Source organism: Pleurodeles waltl, chromosome 8, assembly GCF_031143425.1.
Source record: "Pleurodeles waltl isolate 20211129_DDA chromosome 8, aPleWal1.hap1.20221129, whole genome shotgun sequence".
In the NCBI taxonomy this organism is placed as follows: domain Eukaryota; kingdom Metazoa; phylum Chordata; class Amphibia; order Caudata; family Salamandridae; genus Pleurodeles; species Pleurodeles waltl.
In genome coordinates, this window is record NC_090447.1 from 361,366,330 (window position 1) to 361,383,138 (window position 16,809).

General features: G+C 42.3%; 1 protein-coding gene across 1 annotated transcript in view; it reads right to left on the reverse strand.

Annotated features, from left to right (window-relative positions):
- The window catches only part of SYTL5 (synaptotagmin like 5), a 640,980-nt gene extending 630,825 nt beyond the window's left edge, over window positions 1-10,155 (reverse strand). The window contains exon 1 of the mRNA XM_069204241.1: window positions 9,852-10,155. The gene's annotated coding sequence lies outside the window, so the exon portion shown is untranslated. The remainder of the gene's footprint in view (window positions 1-9,851) is intronic.
- Window positions 10,156-16,809: the final 6,654 nt, after the last annotated feature.

A 16,809-nucleotide genomic window follows, 5' to 3' on the forward strand; every position in this document is an offset into this window, starting at 1 on the left:
GGGTCAGAGTAGTTTTAGTATTAGTGGAGGGGTGGGGGTCGGGTAGCTTTAGGTGCAGGGTGGGGTGGGGGATCAGGGTAGATTTAGTAGTAGGGGCCGGGTGGTTTTGTTTTTAGGGACAGGGTGGGGGGTTGGGGTAGTTTTGTTTTTATGGGTGGGGGTCGGGGTTGTTTTACTTTTTAGGGGGTCTGGGTAGTTTTACTTTTTAGCGGCGGGGTAGGGGGTCGGGGTAGTTTTAGTTTTTAGGGTTGGGGTGGGAGGTCCGGGTAGTTTTAGGGTTGGGGTACTTCTGGGCATTAGGGCAGGTGGAGTGGTTGCATGCTGGAACCACGCATGCCGTCCCACACATGCCTTTACTAGGCATTCCTTCACAACGAAAAATCGTTGTTAAGGCATGCGTGGTAATGGCATTCGTGGTAGCAACACGGTCGTTCTTCCGACTGTGTTGTTTGTGCATGCGTGGTTCCAGGATTCATTGTTCCATCATACATTCGTTCTCCCTATCCTTGCTCCTTCTCACCAGTGGTTTTACCCTCACTGTACCCTCACCCACACATACCTATTCAACCTCACTTTAGCTATGTCCTTTCTCTACCCCCGCCCATGCCTTCCTAATGCCCCCAGCTCTGTATATCTCCTAGTGTGACCTTTGCTCCCGTTTATCTTTGACTATGCCCTTTCTCACCATACCCGTGGGCGTCTGCTTGCTGTTCTCGCCTCTGCATAGTGCTGCCTCTCTCTGCCATTGCATCTATAGAGGAACAAGGGTTCCTAAACAAACATGATTTTTAATATAACAACGTGCTAATATTAATCAAGATTGTAAAAAGGCACAAAATCAAAAGATAAATAGCTGTGAATTTTCGGTATCAGTGAGAAAAACGTGCTCGGTGCTCACACATCAATGTGCTCGTTGTAGTGCATCACTTTAGGTTTCATTTGGAACAGGGCCCTTTGAGACATATTAGGACATTGGAATGTTTATATTTCCATTGAGGACTAAAAGGTTATAATAATAATAACAAAAAGCTTGGCGTTTCAATTCCTTAGGGATATGGGGTCCTTGTTCCTTTACACATAGTAACTCCATGTCCATATTGATTTCAAGGTTAACCCTTGTTGTGCCTCACATCCCTTGCCATTGGCCACCGTGTACTCAGCGTTACCCCACCGCCTGTGGGAAGCTACTTCTTCAGAATGTGGGAGTTCGCCTGCGGCACTGTTCCACACACCCAGTGACACGCCCGAGAGTGCATGCAGCAGGCTGAACCAAAACATTCTAGTTTCGCAATCTTCACTGGAGTACCGGGCCGCTTCTCCGAAACGGAGCCGTGCCAGACACCAACGAAAAAGCATATAAAGCAGACGGGCCATGGAAACAAAACAGCGGCAGCTGGGACAGCCACACAGCACCTGCCCTAGTAAAGCATTGCAGGCAGCACAATCGGATACAGGCTCCTGGATAAATATTCGGTCACATGGCAGAGTTTATAAAGTTATAAAAATAAAAACCATTTTCGTAGAATATGTTAACAAAAGAAATGAAACAGTATCACATGAAGGAAAACGATGCCAAGGCTACAATAGGTCACGCAGAAGACAAGAATCGTGTGCTCTGTCTGGCCTTTGATTCGGTGCCTTCTTGGGGCTAAATCCTGGTGACTGTATTTAGATGTAAGGCAGATAGTTACTTGGCCTCTCAAAGGTGAGTCACTGTCTAACTGAATGGAACACTTCCTCTAAGTTAAACGCTCGCTGCCGACATTTGCCCTAATTCGCAGTTTACAAATTAGAATACAATGAAGGCTAACGCAGCCTTTCATCTTTATGAGATCAGTAAACTCCATTACATTAGGTAATTGTGACGTGTTATTTACAGCGCCTAAGAATGGCAACAACTAGAAGTCGGTGCTATATGAAAACAAAGTATGATTACTATTCAGTGTTCATTTGATCTACCGGTGGATTTGAGCAAATGGAAATGCACGGGTGTTCCCCTGAGGTGCAACAGAGGTGTTTTACGTGCCCATCCTTTAGGTACGAGGCCTGGGGAGAGACAGAGGCCACGGAGGGACAGGCAGCCATGCCTCCTCTCAAATGTAGTTCTCAGCTACGGATTCGAGTTTACTGCAGATATGTTGTTTAGCCTTCGGACCCTGCTGTGTCTTGGCAATATCATTATATAGTAATCCCGCCGACAAATTAAGTGAATTTGTAGATGTGTCTACATTCATTTTACGCTCACGTAGTTAATTCGGTGTCCTGTGGAGTCTTTCATCTTCATCAGTTTTTGCGTATGGGCCTAGAGGGCATGAGGCCATTTTATTTTTTCTAAATAACTAAAGCCGGTTTTTCGGTAACAGTGACATTATTACGCCCAACCTGCCTTACTACTTCCTTCTGTATTACGTTGCATTTATTTAATTATTAAAGATATTTTATCAAGCGCAAACATGTCACCGGGGATCACTGCACAGGGCTGTAGAAGGCACAACAAAACCAGTGGCTAAGGAGTGTAAGTGCTAGTGCAGATGTCTTAATAAAAATTACTAATGAGTGTTTATGTATTTTGAATAATACGTTTATGTAGAAAATAAAATAATGTAGAAAAATAATGCACACATTTGAAAATGTTATTACGAAGAATGGCCACCAATGTTAACGAAATGTAATATTCAATGATTAAATAATAATGAAATGTTAAATATATGTTAGGCTAATGCAGTAATATGTCATATTAAGGGTTATGAATTAAGCTTTAGCTTTATTGATTGCAAGCCTTAAATTAGCGAGTATCTTGGCCTATTGGCCAGGCCTCATATAGGAGCTGCATTTCTTAGTGTATAACGAAATAGCTGACCAAGTGAGTTAAAAGTATTAATTTCTATTGTATTGTTTAAATGCTCATAACTGAAGCTTCTTGTGAGAACCGGTCTGCTAGGAGATGATGTTCTTGCTAATTCAACATTTTATGTGTAATGTGAGTGAGACTGACTCTCCTAGGGCAAGAACAATGAAGATACTGACTAAAGTAGAAGCTGCAACAATATTGTTACCTGACAAGCCGGATGATGAGGACATCGCAAGACGAACCAATCAACAATATGTGAACAGAGAAATATTCGAATTCATAGATCTGGGATATTAGTTTTATTGGACAGAGTGCGAACATATGTTTAACTTACCAATAGGGTTTTGGGGGATAGTTTAGGTAACTTTGACTTAACGACACTGCATTGAGAGAAGATAGTCATTACTGCCCATTTTTCCTCACCGAAAGGTTATTACTTTCTTATGCGTCTTGACAAGAGACGTGCTTAACTTTAATGCTTAAAGACTTTGCCCTTTTTTAATTCTGATGCTGAAGCCTGATGCTTTGCTGATCGACTGATGTCCTGAGGACGAAGACTGATTCTGCTTTGCTGATCCACCCTGAGGATAGGTATATCCTAATTGTGATTATCCATATTAGCATTTTCTTTCTAGGTACCAACTGCGCTGTTTTGATAGAGCCATAGCTAGATATTTTCCAAATTTGTGTTACTAAATTGTTTAGAATGAAGCTCAACATGCTGATGCTAATCTGATGTTAGTTAAGGATCCTCGCTAATGAAATTATGATAACAGGGACTAATGCTTGATGAATTTTTCTGCTAAACTTAATGTATGTTATAACATTGACACAGTTGACTTTGCTATTGATTTGAACCATAACTTAGAATGTGTTGCAGTTCAAGCTTTGATTAGATTACGTTTCTTCCTCCGCTTTGGACAACCAGGGTTGTTTCTGTATGTGTTTCATTTGATTTTGAGATTAATTTACAAGACTTTATCATTGGTAATATAGGAAAATAAACATTCTAAACTTTTACTAAAGGTGTGGTTATTCATGGCTGAAAGGTCATGGTGTGTGACAATTACTGACTCCATTGATTACTGATTTTATTGATTTTTAATGATTATTGATTATTGTGTAATGAAAAACTGGAGTTATGGTAAGAACATCTTAATTGCGAGTCAAAAGGTTCATCGACCTATTTGCGTCCCCTTGTAAGTTTACTAATTAAGGTCAGATGCGCTAACATAAGTAATTTAACTGAATCAAAGGGTACTTTTTCTTGTAATACTTCATCTCTGCCAAAGTAATTATTTATTTATGGAGTTTTATAGAGAACCACCTTGTCACCTTAAGATCACTACACAAAGCCGTGGGAGTAAAAAAAACACACCTAATTAGAAATTTTGGCCCAGCTGCAGGGTTAGTCTTTCTTTATAAGTAGGAAACAGAAACCTGGGAGGCACAGTGCTGAAAATTGACAAGAAATAAAAAGGAAATTTGCACTTTGGATCCGTTCAGTAGATTTAAACATTCCCCATCGCTGTGTCTCTGTATATTTTTAATTCACATCTGTCCACTTGTTGTGACAGGGAAATGTTGGCTCACATTAGAAAGGGAATGACGAGTAAAGAACGTATCTCCCAAAGCACTTTCTCTCTTTACTCTTTTTCATTGAGGTTTAAAGTAATATATTTATAATATAAAAGCATTAACTTTTAACCAATCGACCATCTATGTATAAACAAATAAAAACAGTAATAATCACAACTATGCGTGCTAGAACACCGTGGGCTAAAGTGTAAGTATTAACAGGTACAAATACAAGAAAGTATCCCCTAAGCACTGACTGACATCATTTCCACGTTCCATACATTATCAAAATAACGTCCATTAGGGCACATTTCACATACAGGAGAGAAGGATGGATGGTCCCCAGGGTGTACACGATTACTACAGCTTTCCACGCGAGGGTCGCAGGAACCAAGGTGAAAGCACTGACAAGGTTTCATCTCCTGGCAGGAAGGACATAGAAACCACCTCCATTTTAATGTCAGTCTGTGTGTCCAGGCCATGCCATGACATCATCGGAAACTACTTTTCTTTCAGTTCACAATGTAAGAGCTTCATGAAATAACATTCATTCATTTATTGAGAACTTTTATAGAGAGCTGCGCCTCATCTTTTGATTACTTCGAAATGCTATTGTTGAACATGAGAAAAGCAAAAAGTGAAGAAGGGGCGTTAAGGTCTACTTGGCGGAGGGAGTCCTCTAAACTAATATCCTTTAAGCTTTTCCCCTAGTTGAATGGTGTACTTTTTTTACAAGGGGTTATATTCCTGTTTAAGACTTTTCCGAAATGCAGCTGGCGACTGTTTCCTGAAAACATAGTTCTAAAGAAGGAAGTTGTCTCCAAGTGTTCTCAGTCATGGATGGTGCGTGCATTTCTGATTACACTCTCTTTCTTTTGAAGTGTCTTCAAGAATGTTGGTTACTTTATGAAATACGCTGTTCCCTCCCGCAGGCAGCCCCACTATCCCACAATTGCCTCCCTTCCCCTGCCCCTTAATTCACCCTTACGCCATGCTTGTTATATCTTCTATTTTAACAGGGTATGCCATCTTGATTGTTGGTACACCTGAGAGTACACCATCCCAATCTTGCTGACCAAGATATGCCCCCGCTTGACACACACAGTGAAACCCCTTCTTCCACACCCCGTCGAGTTTGGGGTGTTCCCTTCACCTTCGCACCATGTAAAGGGATTCTATCCTTCCCTTGACAGCAGTAAATCACTGAACTTTAGGTGCAAGTCTCTGGCCATTTCAAGGTAGGCACTGATCAGAAAAAGGTTTGTGACTACCCGAGATGTGTAGGTTTTTGAATGTGCAAAAACGTACAGGTCATTTCTGCCCTGGAACATCCAGTTCCCACCCAGTGGAGAAGATTTACTCACTCAGAAATGTTTTGGTGGGTAAACCATTTTAACAAGGCGAAACCTACATTTGTGAATTACAAAGGTGGTTTTGGACTCATAAAATGTGTTTGTAGGCTGAATTTACACATACACCTGCAAATTGGCTAATGTTCAACTTGATAACACATAACTAGGTTCTAGTAGCCAAGGAGGGCACACGGCCAAGTCACAGTTGTCTGTCAGAATATTGATAACAAAAATATCCTCTGACATAATTATTGGGGCCTATCATTAGCAAACTATTGCCATACTGGGTGTAGATCAACATACCGCACAACAACAGCCCTTTGTTCTTCTTTCAGTAAAATACCTACTTGTACTGAAAATCATCAGGTGCTCTATTTAGGGGTACCCTGCTGTAGCACTTGCAACCAACTGATTGAGCCCTTTTTATTTAACTTTCTCTAATGACCAACTTTATAGGGTTGAGCGCAAAGCGCTCTGTCCTTGGTGTAATCTCTCTGTGGGCTCTTACCCACGCCCATGTCAAGCCCATCAGTTTGTTTGGTTTGTGGGCTTGCCTTTTAAAATTAGCTTGATTTAATTAGTGAAAGGCATGCATATATCATGCCTTTTCCAGTGTTTAGCCTGCCTCGAGCGCACCGACCAACTACTGAAAACATACAAGGCTCCATGTTTTCCACATTGTTTCTGCACTACTTTTTCTCTTTATTCCGTAGGCAGCGTGATCTCGCTGGACAGTAGTAGAGTGCTTTACATGACATCCTGTTACATGGATAATTGCACTTTTGCCGGTTACATGGATAATTGCACTTTTGCCGATACGTTTCACTGCCAGCGAACTTCTGTTTCCTTTTGTGTGTTTGAAGTGCGCTCATAGCGGCCATGGGCTTGCTTAAGGGAAATTGTTTTACTTTTCAGTTTATGCGGCAAGAAAAGTCTAGCTTTAGCTAATAGCTTTAACTCGAGCAAACGCGAGACCCATTGTATTGCAAATGCTTGTTAGTTTTGTGTCCCATCACCGGGGTCAAATGTCATGTGGTGTTGAATCCTGTTAAGTCCCCAGGGACCAAGGGTCATGTGATTTCAATAACAGTGCCTCTACTGTCTTGTTGAAATGATATCACATTTGAGGCAACCATGTTTCTTCAGTGACTACTCTCACTCACACAAACATTAGTAGCAATTACTCAAAATGTGATGGCGGCTCCAATGCTACATCTGTGCCATAGAACAATCAGTACAGCAAAACCATGAAGATGTTTAACTTTATGCAATGTAAGGCACATCCTTTCTGTCACTTCTGGGAAAATCACACTTAATTTTCATATTTTTATGTAATTATTTACATTATTGTTTGACTTCTTATATGGTTGTGTGTATCGAATGCCCCACCACCCAGTTGTGCTGTCTGGTGTGTACAGATCATATTTTTGCAAATGTATTGGTAAATTGTATTTTGAAAGCTCTACAATATGGACTGCAAGTTGGTCATCTGTATTATTTGACCACAGACACAAAATTGTGATTACGTTTTAAAAATACTACAGTAGCAATTTCTCACTGCTATATAGAGCCCCAAGCACACAAAGATTGCAGCAGAAAAATTCACTAATATGCCAACAATACAATACTCTCCTTGAGTGTCTCCTCTGCTCTAACACTGCCTCAAAAGTGCCTCAAACACAGCGTGCACCTCCTCAAGACCAGGTTGTCCCCTGCCTACCTGAAACATAATCCCACGAAGAAAGAATTCCTGTTATTTGCCAAGAACGAGGGCCAAGAAATAGTACAAACCTAGCCCTGCTACATGACCCTTGACTAGTTTGAACCTCAACTGATTTCACAGAAAGCTTAGTCATTTGGATTCACTCTGAACACCAACCTCAAACTCATGGAACACATTTCCATTAAAACAAAGATAGACTGTTGCCAGCTCAGTCTTTTAAAAAAAGTGAAACCATTTCTTCTAGAAAGTGACTTCAGAACTGCTGTTCAAGCCCTCACACACTTCAATCTGGATAGAGAGGATAGTGAAAATGCCCTGCTGCACTGCTATATGGCCTCACAGACATCACATTGCCCCCTCCCCGGCCTTTAAGGGCATTCTTCATGTGCAAAAAAATATCAAATCACCTTAATACAGATGAAACTCCATTGGCGCCCACTGCAGGCCCACACCATCTTCAAAAGCAGTTGCATAATTTACAAAGCCATCACGACCAATGCCCCTCTTTGCTTGCATGCAAGCGCACTATCGCTGGTGGGTCTCAGCATTTCCGCAGCCAGGACACTGTCAGGCTTGGGGCTAAGAAGTGTGAAATATGAAAAACAAGACGGAAGTATGCGGCCAGGGTCTGAAACAGCATACACCTATCCATCAGGACTGCCCCGAAGATGGTCAATTTAGGAAAAAGTTAAAGATTCAGCGCATTATTATAATATAGTAAAGGTTCACCTGCTCCCATAACCCAGATACACTTCTTAACACTCGTTTTATGTATTTTTGCCTTTGACCCTGTAGAAACCTCCAATTCCCTTTGGGCTAGCTTCGTCCAATAGATACATACATAGACATACATTATAGTCCTACATATTTGAACTCAGTGTATGATTTTGGTTTGGGGGCCTAAACAACACGAAACTGAATTCCTATACTTTTCTTTTTTTCATTCTGCTAGCATTACCTCCTCAGACCTGTAACACCACATAACAAAATGCAATTAGGAAATCAGAATAGGCACTGGATTTTCACTAACAAACAAAACGTCCTGGACCATCTGAAACCTGGAGTTCACAGCTCCTGTGCAGTCATTGTAAATCGTACTGACGCTGAGGAAATCCAATCTGCGACGAGGTAATGAGGGTTAAGGTCATGTGACATCATGACCTGTTACATCATGAAGGTCAAATGGTATCTGATGTAATTTCTGCTACCCCAGGCATTTTGATGAAGAGTCGCCAATGCCGCCAAGTGGTTTTAAAAACTTACATTAATCCCAGTGATAGCGTAAAAAACACAGACGGTAATTACCCCCGAGCAGTGATAAACACAGTCATCTGAATGAATATCCTCCTGTCTTTAGCAGTCAATTTCCAAAGCGACACATTATGTGGCTGGGCAATATAATTTAGTACCAAACGGTAAAAATACATGTGGTTAAAGACTTGCTTCAATTTCAGGGCTAGAGGCAGGATAACTGCAGAACAAAACCTGCGCGCTTCCCTCTTCATGTAGTGCCTAGTGACCGTGCAGAAACAAAGACTGATGTTGCGGAAGTTGGCTGTCATTTTCATCCATTTCATTTTTGTCAATAGATTCAGTAATTTTCTTGCAATATTTTTGCATGTAATCGTGTTTCCTAGAGGTAATGCAAATTATAGGTGGAAGTATAGCAACTGCCAATAGTGATAATTCTACCACCATCACGTTAGATTTTATTATGAGGGGGATTGTTTCCTACCATAATGGTTGGAGTGGCGGTAAAACACATTACCACCAGCGGCACGCCTAATTTCCGTTCGAAAACACATGCCGTAGAGGCCTCCATGCTGTGCCATTTTTATGACTGTCTTTAAGCGCAGTGCTGGAACACAGAATGCTGCACTTATGATGGGTGCTAAGATTTGGAAGTCATTTTAGCTTTAATCACTGGTCAGCCCGGGCTTGGGTTATACATATGCTTCAAGGCAGTATTCATGAGATTTACGACACATGCCATTGCTATCAGACAGTACATACTGACCGATAAAATGGATGGTTTCTGGTCATAGCGACTGTGCTAGACACCTGTTTGAGAAAGCAGGAAGTAGAAACTCTAGAGACATGCGCATGTTAACCAGCATTTAGAAAAAACACACACAAACTTAGTAAAATTACAGAAAAAAACACTTTATGGAACTTCAGAAATGTATCACAACCATATTATCACGACTGAATAGGACCCATCCTATCCTTCGAAAAGTACTTATTTTTTCCCTCAAATATCCCACCAGCTGCATCTCGCACCTGAGACAAACATGAACGCAGCATTCATTGAGTCTGAACTGGCGCAAGCAAAGGAAATCGTACGTACCTCGTCTGGAACGGGAAGAGAAATGTCGCTCTGCGTTCACTCTGCCATTCCCTGTCCGTGTTACGGGGCCAGCGGGTTCCCAAAGCCCTGGCGTGGAACCTGACAAACCTGCTCCCCGCCTCCCAGAGATCTGTTGACACGCTACCCACACCCAGCAGCGCGGTGGAATGTTTCCCTGCCCGTCGGTCGCAGTCAGCTGGCAGGCGGCACTAGCAGGAAGCGCCCGCAGCAGCGAACGAGCAGTAAAGGCGACATGCCGCGAGCTGCCGAGCCAGTTCGTGAAGTAAAAGCCATGGGAGGGTGGAGGGAAGGCTTTCTTGGAAAGTTGCGTTTGACACATTTTGAAGGTACCAACTTTCCGTGTTCCTGGTAAAATTATGTTACTCGAAACATAGCTGCTTCGTTAATCATACGTAACATATGACAACATGTACTCAGTGCTTAATTTGTAAATAAAAATGTGCCGTTCCCAAAGTCCTCCTCTTAAACAGGCGGCTGCTGCAATTCAATGTGCCAATACTGAGGCAGCATAATCCTGAAGCCATCTGGGTCCTCTTCAATCCATTTACAGCCACTCCCTGCCCTTTCAGCTCACTCTTGCAGATTTCTACTTTCTCCCTCTGTGTTTCGCTTTTCTCTTCCTCTGCCTTTCCCATAGGTGTCTTTTGTTCACAGTAAATGCCTGAGGCAAAAAAATAAGCGCTGGCCCTAAAAAATAAGTGCGGAAACAGCAACCACAAATTAAGCACTGCATGTACTGAACTACTCTTTGAGTGTCTCCGAGTCTCCATAAGGGACGCACTCATTGGGGATGAAAGGAACGGGATAGACGTTGCTTAACTTTCCCTGGAGCAGCGGTACTTATGATTGGTACAGCGTCTGTCTTCGCTGAAAGGTGGATGCATACAATAATTGTTTGGGGAAACCACCTAGACATATTTGGACATATTTTGTCATGTTTAAGACATGGATCACGCCATCTCTCACTTCGAACGTGTCTTACTTACCAGTAGGGTACTTCTCTGGAAATTGACCAGCAAACAAGTAGTTCTTGGCCCTTATAGCATATAGAATTATAGATCTGTAGCATTTAATAACGGTTGTTCTTCACAGAGGGGTTCCAGGTGTCATCAAAGACATCTGGACAGAATCTCAAATTGTCTTTTTACAGCTAGCCTTTTATATTACCACTCTGGGCAGCAATTACTACTTAACCACATCACCCTCTGGTGTTTTCCTGGTCCTCCCAACCAGGCAGATCTGAGAGAAATCCCATGTCTGAGATGGGTCTGCACGGACCTGCGTCAGGCAATGGAGATGGCTGCTTGCGTTGGAGAGCATTGCCTGCCATTCCATGGGAATGTAAGGAAGGTGGCTAAGGAGGGGAGGACAGAAGATATCCATTGCACATTTCACCACATCTGTTTGTTTCAAGAAACCTGGTTAGGAGGCATATCAGCACTAGCGCTTCCAACACTTCTGTCAAGTGCCTGGGCAAGGGTAGGGAGGACCTAGAAGTGGCAACCTTCCCACGCACATCACAGCCAGTGCTTAATTTGTAGCAGAATCAATGCTCAAAGGTCTGCTCAGAAGCCCGTGGCTGACCCTGGAACGCAAATACCAAGATTACATAGTCTGGAATCCACCTCATGCTTCTCTAATGAACTACCAGACACTCCCTGCCCTTTTATCTCCAACTGGCAGGTTGCTGCTTTACCCTGTGTGATGGTGTTTCTTTTTTTCGCTTTCTCCTTCTTTCCCCTTTGTGTGATTCCCTCTCTTGCTCTTGAGACATAAGGAAAGTAAATGCCGGTTCCCAGAAATGAGGAACCACAGGCTCAAATTAAGCACTGATCACAGCACCTGAAAGCAATGTTTTGCTGCTGTGATGTAATATATATGACCAACCAGATTTCAAATGGAGAATTCACACTGATTGTTTGCTGTGGGAGACCATCACAGCAAATGAATATTAGCCCTTCAACAGAAGGTAATGTTAATCCACGGGATGTGGAAGCCAGGCTGTAAAAATAATTAATGCCTGCCTCTCCGCTTTGCCACTCGGCAGAAAATGAGATTTCCCACCCAAAGAGCTGTCTCTGGGAGGCAGGTCGGGGCACATGTATTTCCTCTTGCTTTGGGATATCCCTCAGTGACCATTTCCCTCAAGGTGGGTCAGGTACGCAGCAAAAGGCTAGTTTAATTCTAGTTGGTGTATAACGTGTCGCTGATGGTGGGATTTACTTCAGGCATCAACAAGGAGTTGGACTATGTTTGCATTGCACATTTTTGTGTTTGGGATGTCTTTATGCAAATGAGCCTGGCTAGCCCCCCCATCAATGGCAGAGGATCTCGCTATGGCAGTTTCTGCCACTACCTGTCACACATACTGTGATGGGTGGTACCTTCAGTAGAGTGCTCTCTGAGCATGAGAGCCTTTCTTTCATTCTTCTGCACTGGCATTTCACAAATTACATATTGCCAAAATAAGCAAATGGGAGGGTTCCCACTGTTTGTTACACATCCTCCTGAACCACTAGCACCATAAAATGATATGCTCCAGAAGACATACTACGAGAAAGTGTGATTTTTCATATGTATCTTATTACAGACTCTAAGGTCACAGATCCTCACCCACCTAAGTCACACGCTTCATCATCGGGTTTTGCTCCATGTTGTGTAGAGAGTGTGCAACACTCAACTGACTCTATAGAAAAAGCGTTTTCTACAAAATCTTTTTCTCTTCAAAAGGCCCCACAAATGCGGTGCCTTAAGATCTTTTTAGACAGAACAAAGTTAGTTTAATATTATCCAAGGATATTATGAAGATACTTTTTTATTCCTATTTTACTAGCCACAACTAGGATAAAAACAAGTGTAAGGACTTATGGGAAGTAATAATTCTTACACTCCTACACTATAAAGTGGTCAACATGTTTCTGCCATATTGCCCAGATGGGTCATGGGCATTCGTCAGGGCATAGTCGAGATAGGCCCTAATCGAATTATAGCCTCAGGAGGAATACACAGATTTTTAAAAGTTGGGCAAAACACATGTAAACGGACACATATATAAGGCATAGACAATATTGGTTAAACAAAACAAGAAATTCTGGAGTCTTTTTAGACCTGTGTAAAAATAATGGGACATGACATCTTTGATAATGTTGTGGTCAAGGCTACATTCCCACACTCACATTGAAAACATGTGTCTATCAACACAACATGTGAACTTAGCAAATCATATAACTCAAATGTAAGGAAGAATATTATCCCTGTTGTAAGGATTGCTCTGCTCTTTAAACTACATCATAGTGTTGCATCATTTAATAGCTGAAACTACATCACCGCACTGCAATGGGATCTACCTAACGGTGTTGCATTGGTAACACGCAGCAGTCAATCAAACAAGAAAATGTGCTTGGACCTTTAGGTTGATGGAATTTATAGCTTTGTAAATATACTGAAAAGCAGTGAATGTCAGTTAGGGGAACATTTGGATTAGAGCGCTGTGGTTGATAATTACATTTCTTTAAATGTAGATGTTTATCTCGTGCCCCTCGACACCACATTCCCTGATTCTGGTGCCACAAGTTGAACCCGGTTGTGCAGAAGAGCTGGTTAGGTATGGGTAGGAAGAGACCATAGTAACTGTTCTAGAAGTTTTACGGTTTTTTAGTAAATCAAAATGAGCTTATTAATTGATTGATTAACTGATTTGTCTTAAAATGCAGCTGTAATGTATTTCGGTCCATTTTATAAAGAAATGGCTCCTCCCTCCAGAGTTAATTAAAATATTTTTTTGCAGTAAAGAAAAGAAAGAAGAAAATACTTGTAATGCTAATCTCGAGTTTCAGATAAATGCACTCATGTAGTGGGTTCTGTTAATTATTTGAAAACGCTTAAAACGTGTATCCAAAGGGATGACAATGAAACAGATGTAACTGTTACTACGATTAAGTGGGAATGTGTTTTCTTTAGGAGTGCTACCGGCAAACCATATTCCTGCACATGAAATCAACTATTCCTTTCACAAAATGATCGACAATAGCTCGTCTATGACGATCATGCTTTTGACATACATACCAAGGACTCGGAGACATTTTGGGCATAATACTGCATCAGAAGGATAGTAAAACTAAATCAATATGGTCAGATAGCGTAAAGATATAATCAATGAAAAATGTGACTAAAGATCAGTTGATTAGCCACAGTCACACATTTCCCTGCAATCATACATAGGCAACAAGCTTCAAATTAGGCAAACTAGGCAGGCACTGCTGATGACATAAACTGATAGTATCATGTGTTCCAGCGCTTAAACACAAATCTTAGTCAACAAATATCAACCTTCAAATGTATACTTTCTTGTATCACAAACTTTCATTATCACCCTATGTTAAGCACCATAAATTCTGAACCTTACAGAAAGGTATGCAGTTCATTATGCCTTTAGACGCATAGTTCACTGCACTCAATACATGCAGCCAGTAACCTCATGTGTAAGTTATCTGTCCGACTGTGTACAAATGCCAGAAACTTCAATTATTTTGTAACATTTTTAGGTCGAGCCTCGGCAGCTTGCATGCGCTGTCCCTTGACATGCTGTAAGCTCTCTGTGGGCTTTGACGACGCCTATTGCTTATCATTGGTTCAAGCTCTACCTTTCGAAATTCCTGTTGTTTCTTTGGTGATTAGCATACATTTGTCCCGCCTTTTGGCTGTTTTGCTCTGCTCTGGAGACTGCTCCTGCTACATGGATCCTTTCACTATCAGCCATATGTTTTAGTTTCGGCCCACTACTTTTTTCTTTCTGCGCTCTCCTCACCACTCACATAATGTTCCTCTGAATTCGTGTTTCACTTGAGTTAATCCAGTTGAACTGACACACTTAAAAATAACTAGTTGTAAGTGAAAATATCGAGAATGCAGCACTTCATCCTTTCTGGCATGCAGTGATCTGGTACCCATCAAGTAAAGCAGAGAAAGAAAACTAAAAAGGGTACGTATGAGCTCAACAGCATTTAATCTCTAAGCCCAGCGAAGGAACCCCAGGATGCCTCATGCCATCCCAGCCCCCATCTCCAAGGTCACATGCCAATAAACCAAATTCAGGCGGGATGCTCCTATTTTTTAAAACCAAGAATGGTTTTATTTTGCCTGTCTCCCGCATGAAATTGTCTTGCCCGTGATATGTCAATGGGCAGAATACATTCTCCCAATTATTCTTTAAAACGTCCCCCCTTTCCATTTCTAAAATGTTGGAATGTAGATATAAGTGAGAACAAAGATACTGACCGAGTTGCATAATTACTTGTGACACACATCATACCACTCATAAGCTAACCTTAAAAAGGATCACCCCTGTGTCTTTCTAATACTGATGCACACACACACATGCTCAATTAATATGATTCGCCTCCCGCTGGTGCCCGCTGTTCAAAACCTTGACACCAGCCAGTACAAGAAGTCGGCAGGGCAGAAGCACTTCAAGCACCCAATCAGCAGCACTGCCACATGCGCTAAAGTAGTTTTTGCAGCAAAAAGTTTAGCGCCAGCTTGCGTCATTTCACAATGCCAGCCAGGCGCCATATTTATTGAATGGCTCAAGTTGGCACTGAACTTGTGCTAGTAACTTAAAAAAAGACGCTAGCCGAGTTGGGTGGCGGTAGGGAAGGAGGGGGTTGTGCGTCAGAAAATGACTCAACCCTGGTTAGAGGCAAAAAAATGCCTCTAACAAGACTAGTACCATTTCCTGGTGTACAACCACAAAAAAAACATGACTCCTGTCTCAGGAAAGACAGGAGTCATGCCCACCACCCCAGTGGCCAGCACAGGGGACAACTGTCCCCTGGGCATGGCCATTGCACCCCGTGCCATGCATGGGGCCTTCAAGTTAGGGCCCCTGATGGCAAACAATTTTTAGAAAAAAAATACTTACCTGGACTTACCTGGGATGGCTTCCCCCATCCTCCTCTGTCCCTCTGGTGGGGATAAGGGTGTTCCTGGGGCTTGAGGAGGGCACCTGTGGGCCCATTCCATGGTGTTTAATAATGGAAATGGGTCCACAGGTCCCCTAATGCCTGGTCTGACCCAGGTGTTAAATAAATAATGGTGCCAAACAAGCTTATCAATAGTATTTAGATCTTCCTCTAACCTGTGCGTCATTTTAGCACTGGGATAAATATGGGGCTATGGGGCTAGCACCATTTTTTGGATGGGAACGCCTACCTTGAATCTCATTGACGCAAGGTAGGTTCACTCATCCAAAAAATGGTGCAAACTCCTATATCTTGACATTAGATGTCTAATGTCAAAGTATAAACGTTTGCACTGCATTAGCTTCATTTTTTTAATGCAAATTCGGTGCACAAAAGTATAAATATGGGCCCCAGTGCGGAATGCTGATTGTTTGAAGTCTGCTCGTGCCTTTGTGCGCTAGCGTTCCTGCGCAGCGGGCAGGTGGGTCCCGGTTTGAAGTGGGCTGAGTTTACTGGGGTCCCTGTGAGGGGAGTAGGCAATGACAGACTGTCACATGCTGGGCAGTTCTGGCTAGGATAGACTGTTATCGTCTCCTGTTTTTGCTGGGAGACTAGATTGTGACTGATGGCTGCACTGCGGCTTGTTCGGCGCACCAAATGGATTCCCTGGTCTCCGCTTTCCGGGTTACTACAGGGAGTCTGTTTCATAAGGCAGAGTCGTATTTTTAGCATTTACTGATGCTAGATATTCTGTTTATGTAACACAGCCGTTGACATCGTGTGGCATGTTAAAATTTGGACCCGGACTGACTTGGCAGGTCCCATAACCTTTGGGCCATGAATGGGCAGGCCCCCATTTTTTATTTTTTTTGCAGTTTTTATAGCTTGAACTCGACCCGCAGGTGTTAGAACAGTTTACACGAGTATCGGTTACATTATTCAAGGACACATTCACTTTTAGGTTGAGTCCATGCTAT